At 38.0% G+C, this 25,041-nt stretch overlaps 1 protein-coding gene and 1 pseudogene across 10 annotated transcripts in view; both read right to left on the reverse strand.

The window, feature by feature from the left end:
- Positions 1-25,041, reverse strand: part of NRG4 (neuregulin 4) — a 133,756-nt gene that overhangs the window by 91,273 nt on the left and 17,442 nt on the right. The window lies entirely within an intron of this gene.
- LOC115862922 (surfeit locus protein 1-like) lies at positions 5,544-6,671 on the reverse strand (annotated as a pseudogene).

Below are 25,041 nucleotides of genomic sequence, written 5' to 3' on the forward strand. Positions count from 1 at the left end.
CAAGATTACTCTACCCAGCAAGGAGCTCATTCAGATTCGACAGAGAAATTAAAACCTTTACAGACAAGCAAAAGCTAAGAGAATTCAGCACCAACAAACCAGCTTTACAACAAATGCTAAAGGAACTTCTCTAGGCAGGAAACAAGAGAAGGAAAAGACCTAAAATGACAAACCCAAAACAATTAACAAAATGGTAACAGGAACATACATATTGATAACCACCTTAAATGTAAATGGATTAAATGCTGCAACCAAAAGACATAGACTGGCTGAATGAATACAAAAACAAGACCTGTATATATGCTGTCTACAAGAGATCCACTTCAGACCTAGTGACACATAACAGACTGAAAGTGAGGGGATGGAAAAAGATATCCCATGCAAATGGAAATCAAAACAAAGCTGCAGTAGCAATTCTCATATCAGACAAAATAGACTTTAAAATAAAGACTATTATAAGAGACAAAGGACACTACATAATGATCAAGAGATCAAACCAAGAAGAAGATATAACAATTGTAAATATTTACACACCCAACATAGGAGCACTTCAATACATAAGGCAAATGCTAACAGCCATAAAAGGGGAAATCGACAGTAACACAATCATAGTAGGGGACTTTAACACCCCACTTTCACCAATGGAGAGATCATCCAAAATGAAAATAAATGAGGAAACACAAGCTTTAAAAGATACATTAAACAAGATGGACTTAATTGATATTTACAGGACATTCCATCCAAAAACAGCAGATTACACTTTCTTCTCAACTGCTCATGGAACATTCTCCAGGATACAATATCTTGGGTCACAGATCAAGCCTTCGTAAATTTAAGAAAACTGAAATCGTATCAAGTATCTTTTCTGACCACAACGCTATGAGACTAGATACCAATTACAGGAAAAAATCTGTAAAAAATACAAACACATGGGGCTTCCCTATGGCGCAGTGGTTGAGAGTCCGCCTGCTGATGCAGGGGACATGGATTCGTGCCCCGCGGCATTCGATCCCACATGCCGCGGAGAGGCTGGGCCCGTGAGCCATGGCCACTGAGCCTGCGCGTCCGGAGCCTGTGCTCCGCAACGGGAGAGGCCACAACAGTGAGAGGCCCGCATACAGCAAAAAAAACCAAAAACCAAAAAACAAACACATGGAGGCTAAACAATACACTACTTAATAACCAAGAGATCACTGTAGAAATCAAAGAGGAAATCAAAAAAATCTGTATTGCTAGAAACTTCCGTCTTAGAACTGCTTTTGCCACATCCCATAGGTTTCGGGTCGTTGTGTTTCCATTGTCATTCGTTTCTAGGAGAAAAACCATATGATCATCTCAACAGATGCAGAAAAAGCTTTTCAACAAAATTCAACACCCATTTATGATAAAAACCCTCTAGAAAGTAGGCATAGAGGGAACTTACCTCAACATAATAAAGGCCATATATGACAAACACACAGCCAACATCATTCTCAATGGTGAAAAACTGAAACCATTTCCTCTAAGATCAAGAAAAAGACAAGGTTGTCCACTCTCACCACTATTATTCAACATAGTTTTGGAAGTTTTAGCCACAGCAATCAGAGAAGAAAAAGTAATAAAATGAATCCAAATCAGAAAAGAAGTAAAGCTGTCACTGTTTGTAGATGACATGATACTACACGTACAGAATTCTAGAGATGCTACCAGAAAACTACTACAGCTAATCAATGAATCTGTAAAGTAGCTGGATACAAAATTAATGCACAGAAGTCTCTTGAATTCCTATACACTACTGATGAAAAATCTGAAAGAGAAATTAAGGAAACACTCCCATTTACCATTGCAACAAAAAGAATAAAATATCTACAAATAAACCTACCTAAGGAGACAAAAGATCTGTATGCAGAAAACTATAAGACACTGATGAAAGAAATCAAAGATGATACAAATAGATGGAGAGATATACCATGTTCTTGGATTGGAAGAATCAACATTGTGAAAATGACTATACTACCCAAAGCAATCTACAGATTCAATGCAATTCCTATCAAACTACCACTGGCATTTTTCACAGAACTAGAACAAAAAATTTCACAATTTGTATGGAAACACAAAAGACCCCAAATAGCCAAAGCAATCTTGAGAAAGAAAAACGGAGCTAGAGGAATCAGGCTCCTGGAGTTCCAAATATTCTACAAAGCTACACTAATCAAGACAGTATTGTACTGGCACAAAAACAGAAATATAGATCAAAGGCACAGGATAGAATGCCCAGAGATAAACCCCCACACATATGGGCACCTAATTTACAACAAAGGAGGCAAGAACATACAATGGAGAAAAGACAGCCTCTTCAATGAATGATGCTGGAAAAACTGGACAGCTACATGTAAAAGAATGAAATTAGAACACTCCCTAACTCCATACACAAAAATAAACTCAAAATGGATTAAAGACCTAAATGTAAGGCCAGACAGTCTAAAACTCTTAGAATCAAACATAGGCAGAACACTCTATGACATAAATCACAGCAAGATCCTTTTTGACCCACCTCCTAGAGAAATGGAAATAAAGACAAAAACAAACTAATGGGACCTAATGAAACTTCAAAGCTTTTGCACAGCAAAGGAAACCATAAACAAGACCAAAAGACAACCCTCAGAATGGGAGAAAATATTTGCAAATGAAGCAACTGACAAAGGATTAATCTCCAAAATTTATAAGCAGTTCATGCAGCTCAATAACAAAAAAACAAACAACCCAATCCAAAAATGGGCAGAAGACCTCAATAGACATTTCTCCAAAGAAGATATACAGACTGCCAACAAACACATGAAAGAATGCTCAACATCATTAATCATTAGAGAAATGCAGATCAAAATTACAATGAGATATCATCTCACACCACTCAGAATGGCCATCATCAAAAAATCTAGAAACAATAAATGCTGGAGAGGGTGTGAAGAAAAGGGAACACTCTTGCACTGCTGGTGGGAATGTGAATTGGTACAGCCACTATGGAGAACAGTATGGAGGTTCCTTAAAAAACTACAAATAGCACTACCATACGACCCAGCAATCCCGCTACTGGGCATATACCCTGAGAAAACCATAATTCAAAAAGAGTCATGTACCACAATGTTCATTGCAGCTCTTTTTACAATAGCCAGGACATGGAAGCAACCTAAGTGTCCATCAACAGATGAATGGATAAAGAAGATGTGGCATATATATACAATGGAATATTACTCAGCCATAAAAAGAAATGAAATTGAGTTATTTGTATTGAGGTGGCTGGACCTAGAGTGTGTCATACACAGTGAAGTAAGTCAGAAAGAGAAAAACAAATATCATATACTAACAAAAATATATGGAATCTAAAAAGAAAAAAAAACGTTCTGAAGAACCCAGGGCAGGACAGGAATAAACACGCAGATGTAGAGAATGGACTTGAGGACACGGGGAGGGGGAAGGGTAAGCTGGGACGAAGTGAGACAGTGGCATGGACATATATACACTACCAAATATAAAATTGATAGCTAGTGGGAAGCAGCCAAATAGCACAAAGAGAGCAGCGCGGTGCTTTGTGACCACCTAGAGGGTGGGAGGGAGATGCAAGAGTGAGGAGATATGGGGATATATGTAAACGTATAGCTGATTTACTTTGTTATAAAGCAGAAACTAACACACCATTGTAAAGCAATTATACTCCAATAAGAATGTTAAAAAAAAAAAGAAGACAATAGGATAACATTTGGAGTGTTAAAGGTATAGAATTTTGAACCTAGACATTTATAACCAATAAAATATCCTTTAAGTTTTAAAAAAATTAAAACAAAACATGCTAAGTGAAAGAAGCCAGTCATAAAAAACCACATATTGTATGATTCCATTTATAAGAAATCTTTAGAAAAGGCAAATCAGAAGAGACAGGAATAGATTAATGATTGCTTGGGACTGGGGCTGGGAAAAGGAAATTATGCAAATGAGCATAAAGGATGTTTTTAGAATGATGGAAATATTCTACAATTGGATTGTTTAGGTGGTCGCAAATTTGATAGAGCTAAAATATAGGGCTTCCCTGGTGGTGCAGTGGTTGAGAGTCCGCCTGCCAATGCCGGGGGCATGGGTTCGAGCCCTGGTCCAGGAGGATCCCGCGTGCTGTGGAGCGGCTGGGCTCGTGGGTCGTGGCCTCTGGGCCTGCGCGTCCGGAGCCTGTGCTCCGCGACGGGAGAGGCCACAGCAGTGAGAGGCCCGCGTACCGCAAAAAAAAAAAAAAAAAAAGTAAAATATAAAATAAGTGCACTTTATGGTATATAAATTATGCTTTAATAAAGCTGCTAAAAACAAAATAAAGGAATACCAAAACAGATGTCATGAGTAAGATAATGATTTCTCTCAAGACATGGCATATTTAAAATGTTACTGGGACATGTAGAAGGAAATGCCTGAAAATGCAGATCTTGCATGTACGATAAGAATGAGGTTAGAGATAAGAGATTTGGGACTCAAATTCCACAGGTGGCTGCTGAAGTCATTAGCTCAGAGTGTGCACATGTGTGAGACAGAGGCCATAGACTGATTCCTGGAAAATATCAACATTTAATGGTTGGAGAAGGAGCCCACTGAGAAATTATCAGAGAAATAAGAGAAGAACCAATATGACCAATGGCAAGCTCTTCTTCCATAATTCAAAATGCTTATCCTTTCTATTTCTAGATTTAGCACTCTAGACAACATCTAACTCCCAGTGATGAAAGATGAGGCTTCAGCTCTCTTACGCTACCCTCTACCTCTTTAATTTGAATGTTTGATAAGTTACACTATTATCTATTTCTTCTCTGTTATATCTGTAATTTAAAATAATATACTCATACTTCTGTCCTCATCAATGAACTTGAGTCAATTCACAGACTAACTTCGTAACATGTAAAATAAGTAACTGTACTGCTAACTTTGCTTCCATCTTTTCTCTCCCCACTTCCTCTTTCTGCCTTAGCAGCTATACCTTGACTCTTACACCATAAAGGTTTTTAACATTTACATTCTCGTCTGTGACCTTAATGAAGTGTTTTCATAACTTTGCCTCTAGACGTAAAACTTGAAAACCAATAAACTACAGTTTTGTCAATATAACTGTAAATAGTAATCACAGCAGATCCATGCAGTGTGAAAGAATAACATTTCCTTCTATTGTTTCAGTGTCACAATACCTGGGCCATTCATAAGACAATATTCCCCAAAGCAAGATAAAATAAATTCTCTTTTCTTAAACTCTAGGTTGATTAAAATCATGCTATATTTGAATTTGCATCTTATTTGTATCTTGGTTTCTTTGCACAGTTTTAGAGTTTACAGTTTCCTTCTTTTTGGGGGGCGGGCGAGACGACTGAAAAATAATGTGCTTTATCATAACATCTCAAATATTCAGCTGCTTTTTTTTGTAGTGTAGAGATTTATTTATACCGATAGCACATGATCCAGCATAAAACCAAATCTCTTGAAATGTTTACTCCGTGACTTCCTAATTATTCAGGGACAGGGCTCATCAGCTAATCTCTTCACATACCAGGAGTCCAAGGTAGGAATTTCTTAAACCACAGGTATGACGTGGCTGCACAGAGTCTGTACCAGGTGAATGATGTACTGCAAGTGCTCATTCCTCAGAGTGACTCTAGTTTGCCCTCCAATAGGTCTTTTAAGAACTGTGCTCTGGAAGTCAGCATCAGTGAAAATGGGGTCTGCACCTGGGAGCCTGGACGTGGTCTCCAGGTCGTGGTAATGCCAGTGGTTCCTGTCTGGATTATTCTCAGAGACAAAGGGCTTCCTGGTTTCTGTCAGCCTCACCATCACGACTAGGTCCACTTCTCCCTCAATCTGCCCTTTACACCATGTTTCAGGATTCACTTTCTTCTTGGGCACAAACTGTCTGTTTAGCAGGATGGTTAATTCCTAGGTCAGCACAGTAAAAAGGTAGCACCACAGAACAAAGAGAGCCAGTAGGCCAGCCTCCTGGGCAGGGTTCACCATGGTCCAAAACATCATGACAGCAACTTGGAGTGGTCAAAGTGCCTCCTGACCTTCACTGGCCTGTACTCCAGATTTTTCAGTTCCACTGGGTCTGTTGGCAGTGAGATGGGCTTGGCCACCACTCTAGACTAGCTCTGTGATCAACTTCAGCTTCCACTTCTGACGTTGGACCTGCCATGTCCTTGGGCCAAAGATAGCAATAGGAATGAGAAGCAGAAGCCACTAGAGAAAGGTGTCGTCTTCTGTTTCTGTGGCAGTTGCTTTGGCTTAAGAGCTGCCACACCTACTGGGTCTCTCGGCCAACACTTGGGAGGAACATGCAAACTGTGATGATTAGTTATGCTTTCCTTTAGGATCCTAGACACCTGGGTTTCAGTCTTGGGTTGGCCCAGCACTAGCCCAAGGAGGCATAGGAAGTTACTGCATGTCTACAATCAAGTGTATAATACAGGAGTGCGGGGGGAGCCAGCCCTGGGGCTTTCATGAGGACAGAGTGCTAACCAGAGCGGGTACGCAACCAGGGCCTGATTCAGAGGCTCAGGGGGCAGTTCCAGAGCATATTGCAATGCCCATACTCACCGACCCTCCTGGGCAAAGTGGAGGGCAGGGACAGGGCAGCTTTTCCTAGGTACATAGGGCATACCTGGATGAGTCCTCATCTGGGCACAGGAGAATCCCAAGAATGTTCCTCCTGATGACACCGGCCTGGTGCCCACCCTGCACAGCAACAGCCCTAGCCTTGTGGCCTGCAGCCCCAGCCCTCAGATATTCAGCTTCCTAATCATACTATTTATTACATGTAGTCTTCTTTCATTTTCTTAGACATCCTTTCCAAGCTCTTTCTAACTCCTACTCAAATCTAGAGCTATACCGAATTCAGCATATCAGTAATAATCACTATCTTTTTAACTTTGATTTTTTTATTGAAGTATAGTTGATTTACAATGTTTCAGGTATACAGCGAAGTGACTCAGTTACACATATATGTATCTGTTCTTTTTCAGATTTTTTTCCATTATAGGTTATTAAAAGATACTGAATATAGTTCCCTGTGCTATATAGTAGGTCCCTGTTATTTATCTATTTTATATATAGTAGTCTGTATTTGTTAATCCCAAATTCCAAATTTATCCCTCCCCCTTTTCCCCTTTGGTAACAATTTCTTCTGTATCTGTGAGTCTATTTCTGTTTTGTAAATAAGTTCATCTGTATCATTTTTTTAGATTCCTCATATAAGTGATATTATATGATATTCTCTAAAACCATAACAAAAATAAACTCAAAATGGATAAAAGACCTAAATGCAAGACTGGACACTATAAAACTCCTACAGGAAAACATAGGCAGGACATTCTATGACATAAATCACAGCAATATTTTTTTGGATCTGCCTCCTAGAGTAATGAAAACAAAAATAAACACAAAAAATAAAAAATAAACAAAGCTTTTTAAACTAAAAAGCTTTTGCACATCAAAGGAAAGCATAAACAAGAGAAAAAGACAACCCTCAGAATGGGAGAAAATATTTGCAAATGAAGCAACTGACAAAGGACTAATCTCCAAAATATACAAATAGCTCATGCGCTCAATATCAAAAAAATAAACAACCCAATCCAAAAATGGGCGGAAGACCTAAATAGACATTTCTCCAAAGGAGACATACAGATGGCCAACAAACACATGAAAATATGTTCAACATCACTAATTATCAGAGAAATGCAAATCAAAACTACAGTGAGGTATCACCTCACAGTGGTCAGAATGGCCACCATCAAAAATTCTACAAACAATAAATGTTGGAGAGGGTGTGAAGAAAAGGGAAGCCTCATGCACTGTTGGTGGGAATGTAAACTGATACAGCCACTATGGAGAACAGTATGGAGGTTCCTTAAAAAACTAAAAATAGAACTACCATATGACCCAGCAATCCCACTATTGGGCATATACCCAGAAAAAAACATAATTCAGAAAGACACATGCAGGGCTTCCCTGGTGGCGCAGTGGTTGGGAGTCCGGCTGCCGATGCAGGGGACGCAGGTTCGTGCCCTAGTCTGGGGGGATCCCGCGTGCCACGGAGCGGCTGGGCCCATGGGCCACGGCCGCTGGGCCTGCGTGTCCGGAGCCTGTGCTCTGTGGCGGGAGAGGCCACGGCAGTGACAGGCCCGCATACCGCAAAAAAAAAAAAAAAAAAAAAAAGACACATGCACCCCAATGTTCACTGCAGCACTATTCACAATAGCCAGGACATGGAAGCAACCTAAATTCCATCAATAGAGGAATGTCTAAAGAAGATGTGGTACATATATACAATGGAATATTACTCAGCTATAAAAGGGAACGAAATTGGGTCATTTGTAGAGACATGGATGGACCGAGAGACTGTCATACAGAGTGAAGTAAGTCAGAAAGAGAAAAACAAATATTGTATATTAACACATATATATGGAATCTGAAAAAATTAGTATAGATGATCTTATTTATGAAGCAGAAATAAAGACACACGTAGAGAACAAACATATGGATACCAAGGGGGAAAGCAGGGGTGGGGCGGGGCAGGTGATGGTGGTGTGATGAATTGGGAGATTGGGATTGACATATATACACTACTGATACTATGTATAAAATAGATAACTAATGAGAACCTACTGTATAGCACAGGGAACTCTACTCAGTGCTCTGTGGTGACCTAAATGAGAAGGAAATCCAAAAAAGAGGGGATATATGTACACATATAGCTGATTCACTTTGCTGTACAGTATAAACTAACAATATTGTAAAGCAACTATACTCCAATTAAAAAAAAAAAGGAAGAAGGAAATCTTGCCATTAGCAACAACACGGATGAACCTGGAGGGCATTATGCTAAGTAAAATATGCCAGACAGAGAAAGACCAATACTGCATGGTATCACTTATATGTAGAGTCTAAAAATAAGTTTTTTTTAATTAAAAACTCAAACTCATAGAAACAGAGAATAGAACGACGGTTGCCAGGAGCTGGGGGTAGGGGAAATGAGGAAAGATGGTAAATGGGTATAAACTTTCAGTTGTAAGATAACAAGGTCTGAGGAGCTAATGTATAACAAAGCAACTATAGTTGATAATACAGTATTGTATAACTTAAATTTGCTAAGAGAGTAGAACTTAAGGGTTCTCATTTCAAGAAAATGTAAATATGATATGAGGTAATGGATGTGTTAACTCGATTTTGAAAATCCTTTCACAATGCACACATATATCAAATCATCACATTGTATACTTTAAGTATATTACAATTTTATTTGTCAATAATGCCTTGATAAAGCTGGAAATGAAAACTCTGCTCTACAAAAGGCACTGTCAAGAAAATGAGAACACAAGCCACAGACTGGGAAAAAGCATTTGCAAAAGACATACCTGATAGAGGATTGTTATCCAAAATATACATAGACCTCTTAAAATTCATATAAGAAAATGATCAAACCAATTGAAAAGTGGGCAAAAGGCTTTAACATACATCTCTCCAGACAAAATATACAGATGGCAAATAAGCATAAGATTCTCAACATCATATGTAATCAGGGAACTGCAAATTAAAACAACGAGATACAACTACACACCTATTAGAAGGGCAAAAATCCAAAACAGTGACAATACCAAATGCTAGTGAGGAAGTGGAATGTCAGTAACTCTTTTTTTTTTTTTTTGCCACACTGCACAGCATGCAGAAGAACTTCCTGGACTAGGGATTGAACCTGTGCCCCATGCAGTGGAAGCATGGAGTTATAACCACTGGACCACCAGGGAAGTCCCAGGAACTCTTATTCATTGCTGGGAAGGTAAAAGGGTGCATCCACTTGCATGACAATTTGGCAGTTTCTTACAAAACTAAACATAACTCTTACCATAAGATCCAGTAATCGCATCCCTTGGTATTTACCCAAAGGAGTTGAAAACTTAAGTCCACACAAAAACCTGTACATTAATGTTTATAGTAGCTTTATTTATAACTGTCAAAACTCTGAAGCAAGCAAGATGTCTTTCAGTAGAAAAACAGGTAATTAAACTGTGGTACATCCAGACAATGGAATATTATTCAGTGCTAAAAAGAAATGCAATAACAAGCCATGAAAAGACATAGAGGATCCCTAAGTGCATATTACTAAGTGAAAGAAGCCAACCTGAAAAGGCTACACGATGTATGATTCCAACTATATGACATTCTGGAAAAGGCAAAACTATGGAGACAGTATGAAGATCAGTACTTGCCAGCAGTTACAGGGGAGGGAGGGATGAATAGGCAGAGCACAGAGGACTTTTCGGGCAATGAAACTATTCTACAGCATATTATAATGGTAGATACATGTCATTATACATTTGTCAAAACTGAGAGAATGTACACCACCAAGAGTGGACCCTAATATAAACCATGGATTCTGGGTAATAATGATGTGTCAATCTGATGTTTATAGCTGGGGAGGCTGTGCATGTATAGAAGCAGGAAACATATAGGAACTCCATGTATTTTCTGCTCAATTTTGCTGTTAACCTAAAATTGCTCTAAAAATTTCATGCGGCAACAAAAACCCAATGCAACCAAAAAAAAAAAAAAAAAAAAACCAAAACACCTCAAGGATGAAACATGTAAAGAGAGAGAATAGCATCCAAATACCCAGACTGTACATTAAGAAGCGCTGGGCTTGTAACTTAAAACAATGTACAATGCAAAAGCAGCATTCTGAATTGAATAGCATTACCGGGACTTCCCTTCCACTTGCCAATGCAGGGGACACGGGTTCGAGACCTGGTCCAGTAAGATCCCACATGCCACGGAGCAACTAAGCCTGTGTGCCACAACTTCTGAGCCCGCATGCCTAGAGCCCGTGCTCCGCAACAGGAGAAGCCACTGCAATGAGAAGCCCCCGCACTGCAACGAAGAGTAGCCCCTGCTCGCCGCAACTAGAGAAAGCCCGCGTGCAGCAACAAAGACCCAATGCAGCCACAAATAAATAAATAAATAAATACTATTACCAATTAGATATAATTAGTTGAAAACATTGTTAAAATTTGGCCTTAAGGCCAAATTAAAGCTTCCTCATAACTCAGTACTTGAACTGGATGAATTTTTGACTACTGAAAGATTTTACTCTTACTATTCGAACTGAAAATATTATTAATTTTTTTTTTTTTTGGTATGTGGGCCTCTCACTGTTGTGGCCTCTCCCGTTGTGGAGCACAGGCTCCGGACGCGCAGGCTCAGCGGCCATGGCTCACGGGCCTAGCTGCTCCGCGGCACGTGGGATCCTCCCGGACCGGGGCATGAACCCGTGTCCCCTGCATCGGCAAGCGTACTCTCAACCACTGCACCACCAGAGAAGCCCTGAAAATATTATTTTAATATTCAATGGCATAGATATAGTACAAGCAGAGATGTCAGAAAAAACGCAAATAACTGAACCAAATTCATCCTTCCTCTTAACAACAGATCAAATAAAGCATCCTTGTTGATTATAGCTTAAAGGTGCTATGCTCCAAGGTTCAACTCTGTACACTCTCTCCTTTGGAGATCTAGTCCATTCCCATGGCTTCAATTACTCCTCTATGGAAAAAAACTCTCATTTTTATTTACAGCCCTAATCATTCTTATGAGCTCCACTTTTGAACTCTTACACATAAATATCCCACTTCTATTTAAATTCAAAATACAGAATTCAAACCAACAAATACTTACTGAGTCCCTACTCTGTAGCAGACAACAAAAGAATCGCAAAAGAGTTAAATCATTTCCTACTCTTAAGAAGCATATAGTCTAGTTGATGAGAAACATGAAAAGTTCAACAGCAAATGTATAGCCATACAAAGCAGTTTCTACATGTTACACATACATAAATTATAAAAATAGTTAGTTGTTATAGTATTTTGCTATAACATTATTGAGAGGTTCCCAATCCTCCATCAGTTCACACTAATAAAAAGAAAATCTCCAAAAATCTTTGCAACTTTGGAGAAAGCAGATTTCTTAGAACATAAAAAGTATGAACCATAAAAGAAAAAAAAATGGATAAATTAGACTTGAGCAAATAAAAACTTTTGCTCTTTGTTGTTGTTGCTCGTTTTTGGCCACACTGCGTGGCATGCGGGATCTGAGTTCTTTGACCAGGGATTGAACCCATGTCCCCTGCATTGGCAGCATGGAGTTTTAACCAGGGAAGTCCCAAAACTTTTGCTCTTTGAAAGACACCATTAAGACAATGAAAAGGCAAGCCACAAAGTGGGAGAAGATATTTCCTATAAATGTATCTGACAAAGGATTTGCATTTTATATTTATATATTTTATGTTTTTATATATGTTTATATATATATATAAATGAACTCTTCCAACTCAATAATAAGACAGCTCAATTAAAAGATGGGCAAAAAAAATGTGAAGTCATTTTACCAAAGACATATGAAAATAATAAGCACACGCTCAACATAATTAATCACCAAAGGCAACATAAAAGCACAATAAAAATCTACATCCCTATTAGAATGCCTAAAATTAAAAAGGCTGTCTGTCCATATCAGGTGTCAGCAAGGATGTGGAACAACTGTAACTCTCATCATCACTAGTGGGAGTGTAAAGTGGTATAAAGACTTTGGGAAACAGTGTGACAATTTCTTAGAAAGTTGAGCAGACATCTACTGTGGTGGAAAGCCTTTAAGGTGCATCCCAATGAACACCACTTCCTGATACTCACGCTCTTGTATAACCTTCTCCCCTTCAGGGTGGGCCGGACTTACTGACTTACTTCTACAGAACAGATACTGCAGAAGTAATGACGTGCTGCTTTCAAGACTAGATTATAAAGATTGTGGCTTTTGTCTTAGATGTCTCTTTTTCCCTCTTTTAGATTTCTTTACTCTGGGGGAATCCAGCTGCCATGTCATGAGGCAGACCTGATAAAGAGGCTCACATGACAAGGAACTGAGGCCTGACAATAGCCACATGTGTGAGCTTGGAAGTGGATTTTCCCCCAGTCATCCTTGAGATGAGCACAAGTCCTGACTGACACCTTGACCGACCCTGAGCCAGAACTATCTGGCTAAGTCATTCCTGGATTCCTGACCTAAAGAAATTGTGAGAGGATAAATTTTTGTTGTTTTTAGCCTCTGAGTATTTGTTTGCAGCAATAGATAACTAATAAACCAACCATATGACCCAGAAATTCCACTCTCTCATATTTACCCAAGAGGAGTAAAAAGCACATCTGCAGAGTGATGTGTACATGAGTATTCACAGTAGCATTATTCATAACAGCCCCAAACTGGAAAAACCCAAATGTCCGTCAACAGGTGAAGGGATAAATCAGCAAGCATCAGAATTATCTGGAAGGTCTGTTGAAGAATAGACTGCTAGGCCCTACCCTCAGAGTTTCTAATTCAGTAGATCCGGTGTGGGGTCTGAAATTTTGCATTTATAACAAGTTCCCAGATGATGGTATGGTGCTAGTTTGGCGCTTTGAGAACCATCATATTAGTCTACAATTTGAATGTCTATGGTAGTCTGTGCTGTATAAACTAGAACATATCCACAGGGTACTACCAGATTGATGAAGGGAATAAAACTCTAAGGAATTCACTGGAAGAAAAATGGAGAATTAATCACCTAGAGAAAAGATAAAAAGGAGAAACTCAATAACTTTCTTAATTTGCTACCCTGGATTTCTCTTTAGTCTCTATATGAATATGCTTTATTTCCTTACTAGACTATAGGTTTCCTGAAACGGGAATAGTGTCTTATTTATCTTTATCCCTCTAGGCTAAATCTGGCCTACTGCCTTATTAACAGTAGATGTTTAACAAATATTTTGTTATGAATTTATTGCTGATAGTTGACTGCTAGACTGACTTGTAATTCCTTATGTTTTACTAAAAAATGACAAGCTTTTTCATAATTATCAAGGGGATTTCTTAAAAGAGCATATCAATCTTCCCATATTCCATTTTAATTTATGTAAATAAGACAGAAAAATTATCAACACCTCAAACTTCATCTTCTTACACATAAGCTGAATAGAAGTGTGTGTTTCATAAACCCTAAAAAATAATTCTGTATGGAATGAACTGGAACTGCACAAAAGAATGTACTGGCCAGTGACACACCTTTAAATCTCATTCTTACAGGTTCTACAGGTTCTTCTGGTTCACCTCCCAAACACAAGAAAAGAATGTTAGCTGCCACTAGTCTTATCTCAAAAAGATAAAAACCCATCAACCAGAAAACTTTCTGAAATTTTTCAGTGCCTATGATGGTTATGCCTTTGCAATATCCAAAATAGATTACAGTCCTGATAACAAGAAATTAAACAGAGAAACTTCTGCTTTAAAGATAGTGGTCTATTAATTTCCAAAATATACAAAAAGCTCAATCAACTCAATATCAAAAAAACAACCCAATCAAAAAATGTGCAGAAGACCTAAACAGATATTTCTACAAAGAAGACATACAGATGGCGAAAAGGCACATGAAAAGATGCTCAACATCGCCAATTATTAGAGATATGCAAATCAAAACTACAATGAGACATCACCTAACACCAGTCAGAATGGCTATCATTAAAAAGTCTACAAATAATAAATGCTGGAGAGGGTGTGGAGAACAGGGGACCCTCCTCCACTGCTGGTAAGAATGTAAATTGGTGCAGTCACTATGGAAAACAGAATGGAGGTTCCTCAAAAACTAAAAACAGAGTTACCATATGTTCCAGCAATCCCACTGCTGGCCATATAACCAGAGGAAACCATAATCTGAAAAGATACATGCACCCCAATGTTCATAGCAGCACTATTTATGAAATAAATAAATGTCCTATTTATGGAATAAGTAAATGTCCTAAATGTCCCATGACAGATGAATGGATAAAGAAGATGTGGTACATAAACACAATGGAATACCATTCAGCCATAAAAAAGAATGAAACAATGCCATTTTCAGCAACATGGATGGACTTAGAGATTATCACACTAAGTGAAGTAAGTCAGAGAAAGACAAATATCATGTGATATCACTTATATGTGGAATCTAAAAAATGATACAAATGAACTTATTTACAAAACAGAAACAGACTCACAGACATAGAAAACAAACTTATGGTTACCAAAGAGGTTGGGGGGGGGTAAATTAAGAGTTTGGGATTAGCAGACACAAACTACTATATATAAAATACATAAACAATATTCACTATCTTGTAATAAAACATAATGGAAAAGAATTCAAAAATAAAGACAGTGGCCTAAAGTTGGCATTTCTCTTTTCTTCCTGGAAATAAGCATACTCCCTTATTACTACAACAGCAAAATTTGAAATCAGGTAGTGTAAGTCCTCTAGCTTTGTTCTTCTTTTTCTAAACTGTTTTGGCTATTCTAGGTCCTTTGCCTTTCTATATACATTCTAGAATTAGCTTGACAATTGCTATTTTTAAAATGCTGTTGGGATACTGATAGGGAATGTGTTGAATCTACAGATCAAGAACTGTGCACTGAAAATAAAGCCTTATATTATTTTGACAAAAGAACCAAGGTAATTCAGTGAGGAAAAGATAGTCTTTTCAACAAATGGTACTGGGATATTTGAATATCCACGTGCAGAAAACAGACTTATACCTTTACCTTAAAGCATACAGAAAAATTAACTCAAAATATATCACAGACCTAAATGTAAGAGCTAAAACTATAAAACTTCTAGAAGAAAATCTTTGTGACTTTGGGTTAGACAAAGATTTCTTAGATATGACAGCAAGAGCACAATTCATAAAAGAAAAAATTGACAAAGTAGACTTTATCAAAATTTAAAACTTTTTCAATTAAAAAAAATTAAGAAAATGAAAAGGCAAGCCACAGAATGGGAGAACATATTTACAAATCATATATCTGATTAGAGACTTGTATCCAGATGATATAAATAACTCTTACAAATGAAATAGAAGGAAGACAACCCAATCAAAAAATGGGCAACCACTTTTTCAACTTAGGGAAATTGAAATTAAAACCTCAATGAGAGGACTTCCCTGGTGGCACAATGGTTAAGAATCTGCCTGCCAATGCAGGGAACACTGGTTCAATCCCTGGTCTGGGAAGATCCCACATGCCGCAGAGCAACTAAGCCCATGTGCCACAACTACTGAGCCTGGGCTCTAGAGCCCACAAGCCACAACTACTGAGCCCGCATGCCTAGAGCCTGAGCTCTGCAACAAGAGAAGCCACTGAATTGAGAAGCCTGCGCACCACAACGAAGAGTAGCCTCTGCTCGCTGCAACTAGAGAAAGCCCGCACGCAGCAACAAAGACCCAATGCAGCCAAAAATAAATAAATAAAAAATAAAATAATTTTTTAAAAAAACCTCAGTGAGATACTACTACATACCTACTAGAATGGCTTGGCTATAATAAAAAATACTGACAATATAGTTTTGGCAAGGATGTAGAGAAACTGGAAGCCTCATACAAAACTGGTGGAAATGTAAAATGGTACAGCCACTTTGGAAAAGTGTGGCAGTTTCTTAAAAATTTAAACATGTGCTTATCATACAACCCAGCAATCCTCCTCCTAAGAATCTACCTAAAAGAAATGAAAACATATGTCCACTAGAAGATTTGTAAACAAATGTTCATAGCAGATTTATTTTTTAAAATGTAAACACTTTTTGGATAAACCAAACATGAAAAAAGTTCCACTAAAAAAACTGCATTAAAGTATGAATGGAAAGTACTGAAGAATGAATACAAGGAAGGAAAATGATTCTAGCTAACGATATAGATGTAAGAAGGAATTAAGGGCAAAGAAAGCTGTGAATATGGTGGTAAATCTAAATAAACACTATATAAAAAGTGGAAATGTCCTTTGGGTTTAATTAATATGCATGTAGTATTAAATACCTGAAAACAAAAGCATCAAAGTTAGGAAGGAGTACGTTAAATGTGTCCTAATGTCCTTTTATTTTCTGGGATGACAGCAAAAGTATTGAATAACATTAGACTTTGCTAAGTTAAGAATGTATGTTGTACTTAATAAGGTAACTACCAGTAGAATAGAAACTGTTTAAGTTCAAACTAGCAGAGGGGAAAACTGAAAAAAAAAAAAAATCCCAAAGAAGGCAAAGGAGAGAAAATAAATATGAAACAGATGAGACAGAGTAAACAGGAAGACGACTTCTCCTCTCTCCTCTTAGGAACTCAGCCAATGAAAAAGTCACAGACTCTGTTTACTATAGCCTTTCCAACTTGTTTCTCTCCTCTATAAAAGTGTTCTCCTTCCTTTGTTGTGTGGGGACTTGCACGTAGCTCACCATGGTTGCAGACCCCAAACTGAAATTCTCTGCTGATCCCAAATAAACCCACTTTTCTTGTTGCTGGAAAAGTAACTGGCAGATATTTCATCTAGGTAAAAAGTTAGAACAACGATATACGTTTGAATTACATAATAAACAAACTTGATCAAATATACAAAACAATGCTCCTAACAACTGCTAAATATACTTTTTTTTAAGCATACACAGGACATTTATAAAAAACATATCATTATTGAAAAGCAAGTCTCAGAAACGTTTAAATGATTAAAATCATACAGAGTAAGTTCTCTGACCACAGTGAGAATAAACTAGAAATTTTAAATGGGTCAGTGAAGAAATTTAAAACATATTTTAACTCAACTTTGTAAATATTATACATTAAAACATGTGGATGAAACTGAAGCCACATTTAGAGGAAAATTTACAACCTTAAATGCATATGTTAAGGGGAAAAATTGCTTACAAATGATAAGCTAAACATCCAACTAAAAATAAGAAGAAAATAAAATCAAAGAAAGTTTAAATAAGGAAATAAAAAGCAAAAACAATAAAATGGAAAGCAAACATACAACTGAGAGAATTAACAAGGCCAAAAGTTGATTCTTTGAAAAGACTAGAAAAACTGACTAACATTTATTGAGATTTATCAAGAAAAAAATTTTACATTACAGGTCAATATCCCTGATGAAATAGATGTAAAAATCCTCGACAAAACACTAGCAAAACAATTCAACAGCACATTAAAAGTCACCATACACCATGATCAAGTGGGATTTATTCCTGGGATGCAAGCGGTTCAACATGTGCAAATCAATCAATGTGATTCACTATATTAACAAAAGTGATAGGGATAGAGTAGGATAATTAAAGAGTCAGTTTAGAAATCCCACTAGGGGATTAAAGACAGAAAGGGAATTTTAAGGGAGGTTTGGAGACTGTTGTAAGCTAATGACCACTCAAGAAAAGAATCCAGTAACCTAGCAACAATCTACACTACCTTGAAGGAAGACCAAGTGCGTCCAAGTGCCAACACACTCAAGCCACTAACCTGACAGTTAAAATACAAGACAATAGATACAGGGTCTCAATCTTGTGAAGTCAGAGAGTTAATAGTCCTTGAAGAGTAGCATTTTTACATGTAGCCAAGACAGAAATATAGTTGACAGGGGAAAGAAATTAGGTGAAAGGGGACATTATTCTGAAACCTAACATAAATTACCATATTTTAATATATGTCACCACCCTTTTGCTAATATATATATGATTTAAATAGCACCATGACAGTCCTGGTTAAACCATGTAGGGCCGAAGGAGGAACTAATGATGTAAGTCTTGATGTCTGCCAAAGAATGAGGAAGTAGGTAGTCTTCTCCCCTTTCCACTTTTTCTTTGATTATAAAAATGTATCCCACTTTGTTCTTGGGGCTTTGCTCCCTTGCCGGGCTCCTTGTATCTCTCACCAGTGTCCTATGCTAGTAAACTCACTCTTTGCCTCACGCTGAATTGTCTCTGTAATGAGACAAAAGAACCTGAGCTTCAGTAAGTATTGACACCAAGTGAGCAGTTCTAATCAAAAGACAGTGGGTTCAAGTCCCCTCCTAAGCCAGGGATTGTGTGTTCAAGCCCCACTCTGAGGTGCGGGTGGGTTCGAGTCCCACCCAAGAAGGAGTGCAGTTTCAAAAGGACGGATTAAAATCCTACCATCATTTCAATAGTTACAGAAAAAGCATTTGACAAAATTCAAGATCCTTTCATGATTAAAAACTCTCAACAAATTAGGTATAGATGGAATGTACCTCAACATAATAAAGGCCTTATATGACAAGGTCACAGCTAACACCATATCCAACAGTGAAAAGCTGAAAGCTTTTTCTCTAGGATCAGGAACAAGACAACATAGTAGTGAAAGCCCTAGTCTGAGTAATTAGGCAAGAAAAAGATATAAAAGGCATCCAAATCAGGAGGGAAGAAACAAAATTCTCTGTTTGCAGATATATGACATCACATATAGAACACCCTGAAGACGCCACCAAAAAAACTATAGAACTAATCAATGAATTCAGTAAAGCTGCAAGATACAAAATAAATATACAAAAAACAGTTGCATTTCTATACACTAACAACGAACTATCTAAAATAAAGAGGAATTAAGAAAACTATCCCATTTACAAAAAATAAATACTTAGGAATAAAGTTAACCAAGGAGGTGAATGTACAGTGAAAGTCATAAAACACTGATGAAAGAAATTGAAGATGACACAAATAATTGGAAAGATGTTCCATCTTCATGGATTGGAAGAATATTTCCATATTACCCAAAAAAGATATACGATTCAAAACAACCTCTATCAAAATTCCATGGCATTTTCCACAAAAAATAGAAAAAAAAAATCCTAAAGTTCCTATGGAACCACAAAAAAAACCCTGAATAGCCAAAGCAATCTTGAGAAAGGACAAAGCTGGAAGCATCACACTGTCTGATTTCAAAATATACTATAAAGCTATGGTAATCAAGGCAGTGTAGTACTGGCATAGGACAGACATAGAGACCAATGGAATAGGATACAAAGCCCAGAAATAAATTCTCACATTTACAGTAAGTTGATCTTTGACAGGGGTGCACAACAGAGATAAGATGGTCTTTTCAATAAATGGTGTTGGGAAGGCTGAATGTCTGTGTGCAGAAGAGTGGGGTTGGAACGTTGTTTCACACCACATACAAATGTCAACTCAGGATGGATTACAGACCTAAACATAGGACCTAAAACTGTAGAACTACTAGAGGAAAGCACAGGAAGAAAGTTTCTTGACATTGGCCTGGGACGTTCTGAATATGACCCCCAGGAGCACAGGCAACAAAAGCAAAAATAAACAGATGAGACTGCATCAAACTAAAATCTTCTGCATGGCAAAGACACTCAGCAGACTAAAGAGGCAGCCTATGGCACAGGAGAGGATGTCTGCAAATCATACATTTAGTAAGGAGTTCAGAATATATTCAGAATATATGAGAGACTCAAACAACTCTATAGCAAGAAGATAGATGACCTGATCTTATTTTGGTTTTTTTGGTTTTTCCCAAACACCTTATAGTTCTTTATTTAAAGATTGAATGATTTATCTTTAGTAAATTGAAATGTCTTAAACCTGTTAACACGGCCAATGAATTAAGGTTCTGAGTGATAACTTATTTTGTAAATAAAGGACCTGATTTTAAAAATGGGCAAAGGACCTGAATAGACATTTCTCAAAGGAAGACATACAAATGGCCAATGAATATACGGGATGATGCTCAACATCAATGATCAGTAGGGAGGTGCAGACTAAAACCACAGTAAGATATCACCTCACACATGTTGGAATTACTATTATCAAAAAGACAAAAAATAACAAATGTTGGTGAGGATGTGGAGAGAAGGAGCCTTTGTGTACTGTTGATAAGAATGTAGACTGCTACAGCCATTATGGAAAACAGTATGGTGGTTCCTCAGAAGACCGGAATTGGAACTGCTATGTGATCCAGTGGTCCCCCATCTAGATATGCATCCAAAGGAAATGATATCAAATCTTGAGGAGATATCTGCACTCCCATGTTTACTGCAGCGTTATTCATGATACCCAAGATATGGAGTCAATCTAGGTGTCCATCAACAAATGAATGGTTGGAGCTGGTGTGGTGTATAACAATGGAATGTTATTAAGCTTTAGGGAAGAAGGAGATCCTGTCATTTGTGATAACGTGGATGAACTTGGAGGACATAGCACTGGGTAGACAGAGCCAGACACACAAAGGCAAGTACTGCATCATCTTACTTGTGGAATCTGGAAAAGTCAAAGTCATGGAGGCAGGAAGTGAAACAATAGTTGCCAGGAGCTGGGGGGTGCAGGAAATAGGGTGATGTTGTTTAAAAAAAAAAACAATGGCTAATTTCTCATCACAAAATAAGTCAGAAGAGAAGAATAAGGACCTCTTTCAAGTGCTGAAGAAAAAACAAAAATTCTTCTATCATAGAATTCTGTACCTAAGAAAAATATTCTTCAAGGAATGACACAAAATAGAGACACTTTAAAATGAAAGCTGAGAGTATTTGTGGCTAATAGACCCACTCTCCAAAAAAACAACAAAGAAATTTCTTCAGGCTAAAGGTAAATGATCCCAGACTGAAGCCTGATTCCACAAGAAGAAATGAAGAACTCTATGGTAAAGAAACTAAGAACACGGTGGTAAATTCAATATCTATTTATGATAAAAACTCTCCACAGAGTGGATGTAGATGAAACGTTTCTCAGCATAATAAAGGCTATATGTGACAAGCCCTATCAAAACCCCAATGGCATTTTTCACAGAAATAGAACCAATCACCCTAAAATCTGTATGGAACTACAAAAGACTCTGAATAGCCAAAGCAACGCTGAGAAAGAACAAAGCTGGAGGCATCACATTCCCCAATTTTAAATTCTATTACAATGCTATAGTAATCAAAACTGTACTGTATCGGCATAAAAACAGACACATACAACAATGGAACAGAATAGACAGCCAAGAAATAAACCCATGCCTATATGGTAAGTTAATCTATGACAAAGAAGGCAAGAATATACAATGGGAAAGGACAGTCTCTTCACTAAATGGTATTGGGAAAACTGGATAGTCTCATGCAAAAGAATGAAACTACTAACTTATAGCATACACAAAAATTAACTCAAAATTGATTAAAGACTTGAATGTAAGACCTGAAACCATAAAACTAGAAGAAAACTTAGGCAGTTAGTACCTTGGTATGGTCTTGGCAATGATTTTTTGGATCTGATTCCAAAAACAAAGTCAACAAGAGCCAAAACAAGTAGAACTGTATCAAACTAAAAAACTTCTGTACAGCAAAGAAATCATCAACAAAATGAAAAGGTAACATGAACTGAATTCAACTTTGATTTGGACAAAGTTGCCTGGGTGTTTTAAAGGGAGAATGAGGGAATAGGGAGGGGAGGTGAGTGGGGGCTTAATAGAGTTGAGGAATTGAAAAATTACAAAAAGCAAGAAGGTGGGGAGGTTTTTCCATGTGTGTCCCATCTGGGTTTGTTAACTGGCAGTTATCTAAGGTAGGCTCCTACACTCCCATAGAGGGTGGGAGATAGGAACCCTATCTTTGGGTAAATTCTTTTGGCAACCTTGAGTTTCCTGAGGCAGGCACTTTGGGGGTGGGAGGGGAGTGTAATTCTAGGGATGTGGCCTTCAGCTGTTAGAGGGTATGTTACTGTTCTGTTCAAGGATGAGGCTTAGTTGAGAAGAGGGTTTAGAGGACCCTGGCTAGAGACTGGTCAAGAAGAATATCTTTGTTAGCCCCCAAATGTGAATCAGATTCAGATAATACAACTGATTATTCAAGAATGAACCTAATATATATGGAATCTAAAAAAAAAAGGTCATGAAGAACCTAGGGGCAAGACGGTAATAAAGATGCAGACTTACTAGAGAATGGACTTGAGGACGTGGCGACGGGGAAGGGTAAGCTGGGACGAAGTGAGAGAGAGGCATGGACATATATACACTACCAAATGTAAAACAGATAGCTAGTGGGAAACAGCCGCATAGCACAGGGAGATTAGCTCAGTGCTTTGTGACCACCTAGAGGGGTGGGATAGGGAGGGTGGGAGGGAGGGAGACGCAAGAGGGAAGAGATATGGGAACACATGCATATGTATAACTGATTCACTTTGTTATAAAGCAGAAACTAACACACCATTGTAAAGCAATTATACTCCAATAGAAATGTTAAAAAAAAAAAAAAAGAATGAACCTAAATTAGATCTATGATATTTTGGCTTCACAGGATTGCTCTATGCCCTCTCAGTATTTTATGAACAAGAACTGTGGATAAAAAATCAAAGTCAAAAAAATGTTCACATGTGACTGACATTAATATCCATGTGAGTTAATAATAATGGCTACCATTTCCTGTGCACTCACAGTATGCCAGACAAAATAATAAAAGCTTCATATACCTTACATAGGACTTAACAATAGTTTTACAAGGTAGAGATTATCTTCTTTTTACAAAGGAAACTGACGCTAAGAGAAGTGAAGTGGCTTTTCCCAAGGTACAGCTTGTAAGTGGCAGAATTTTAAAAAATTTGCCATGGTAAATAAACTATACATACTTAGTCTTATGAATTTACTTATAAATGGAATATGTAAATATATTCTCAAAATCCAAGATATAGGATATATAAAATTCTTTTAAATCCCAGGTACAGAATGTATCTGAGATCCTCTTTCTCTTAAGATGATTGCGATTATATAAAAAAAGCCATTTAAAGTTAGTCCACTTAGGGACTTCCCTGGTGGTCCAGTGGTTAAGACTCCATGCTCCCAATGCAGGGGGCATGAATTCGATTCCTGGCTGGGGAACTAAGATCCTGAACACCTCATGGCACAGCCAAAAAAAAAAAAAAGTCCACTTAAAAGAGATGAAAATTTCGTATAAAAAGAGGGGTAAGAAACTTCCCTGGTGGGCGTAATGGTTAAGAATCCGCCTGCCAACGCAAGGGATACAGGTTCGATCCCTGGTCCAGGAGGATTCCACGTGCCACGGAGCAACTGAGCTGGTGTGGAGCAACTATGCTGGTGTGGAGCAACTGACCTCGTGTGCCACAACTGCTGAGCCTGTGCTCTGGAGCCCGTGAGCCACAACTACTGAGCCTGCATGCCACAGATGCTGAAGCCCGCGTGCCTGGAGCTGGTGCCACGCGACAGGAGAGGCCACCGCAATGAGAGGCCCATGCACAGCGGCAGGGAATGGCCCCTGCTCACCGCAGCTGGGGAGAGCCTGCACGCAGCAATGAAGACCCAATGCAACCAAAAATAAATAAATAAAAATTAAATTAAATTAAAAAAAAATAGTGGTAAGAATTTTGATGTTTATTTCATCTTTTATTTAACAAATTTGGGTTATAATTGTAATTATGTTCTAATTCTTTTTTCATAATTAATTTTTTTTTTTTTTTTTGCTGTACGCGGGCCTCTCACTGTCGTGGCCTCTCCCATTGTGGAACACAGGCTCCGGGCGCGCAGGCTCAGCGGCCATGGCTCACGGGCCCAGCCATTCCACGGCATGTGGGATCTTCCCGGACTGGGGCATGAACCCGTGTCCCCTGCATCAGCAGGCGGACTCTCAACCACTGCACCACCAGGGAAGCCCCATAATTAATTTTTATTGGAGTATAGTTGATTTCCAATGTTTTGCTAGTCTCTTTTGTACAGCAAAGTGAATCATTTATACATATACATATATCCACTCTTTGTTAGATTTTATTCCCATATAGGTCATTACAAACTATTGAGTAGAGTTCCCTGTGCTATACAGTAGGTTCTTATTAGCTATCTATTTTATATATAGTTGTATGTCAATCCCAATTCCCCAGTTTATCCCTCCCACCCCCCTTTCCCCTTGGTAGCCATAAGTTTGTTTTCTACATCTGTGACTCTATTTCTGTTTTATAAATAGGTTCATTTGTACCATGTTTTTAGATTCCACATATAAGTGATACCAGTGTGTGCTAATTCTTAGAAGGAACAAATCAAGTGGGGATTTGGGCATAACTTTTCTGACAAAATTGTGTTATATATAAACAGATTTCATCTAATGTCTAGTTTCCATATGGACAGTCGTAAAGAAGGCTGTAAAAATTTTGACATTGTTGACAATTTTCCCAAGGCCCTC

Source organism: Globicephala melas, chromosome 2 (assembly GCF_963455315.2).
Source record: "Globicephala melas chromosome 2, mGloMel1.2, whole genome shotgun sequence".
NCBI lineage: Eukaryota > Metazoa > Chordata > Mammalia > Artiodactyla > Delphinidae > Globicephala > Globicephala melas.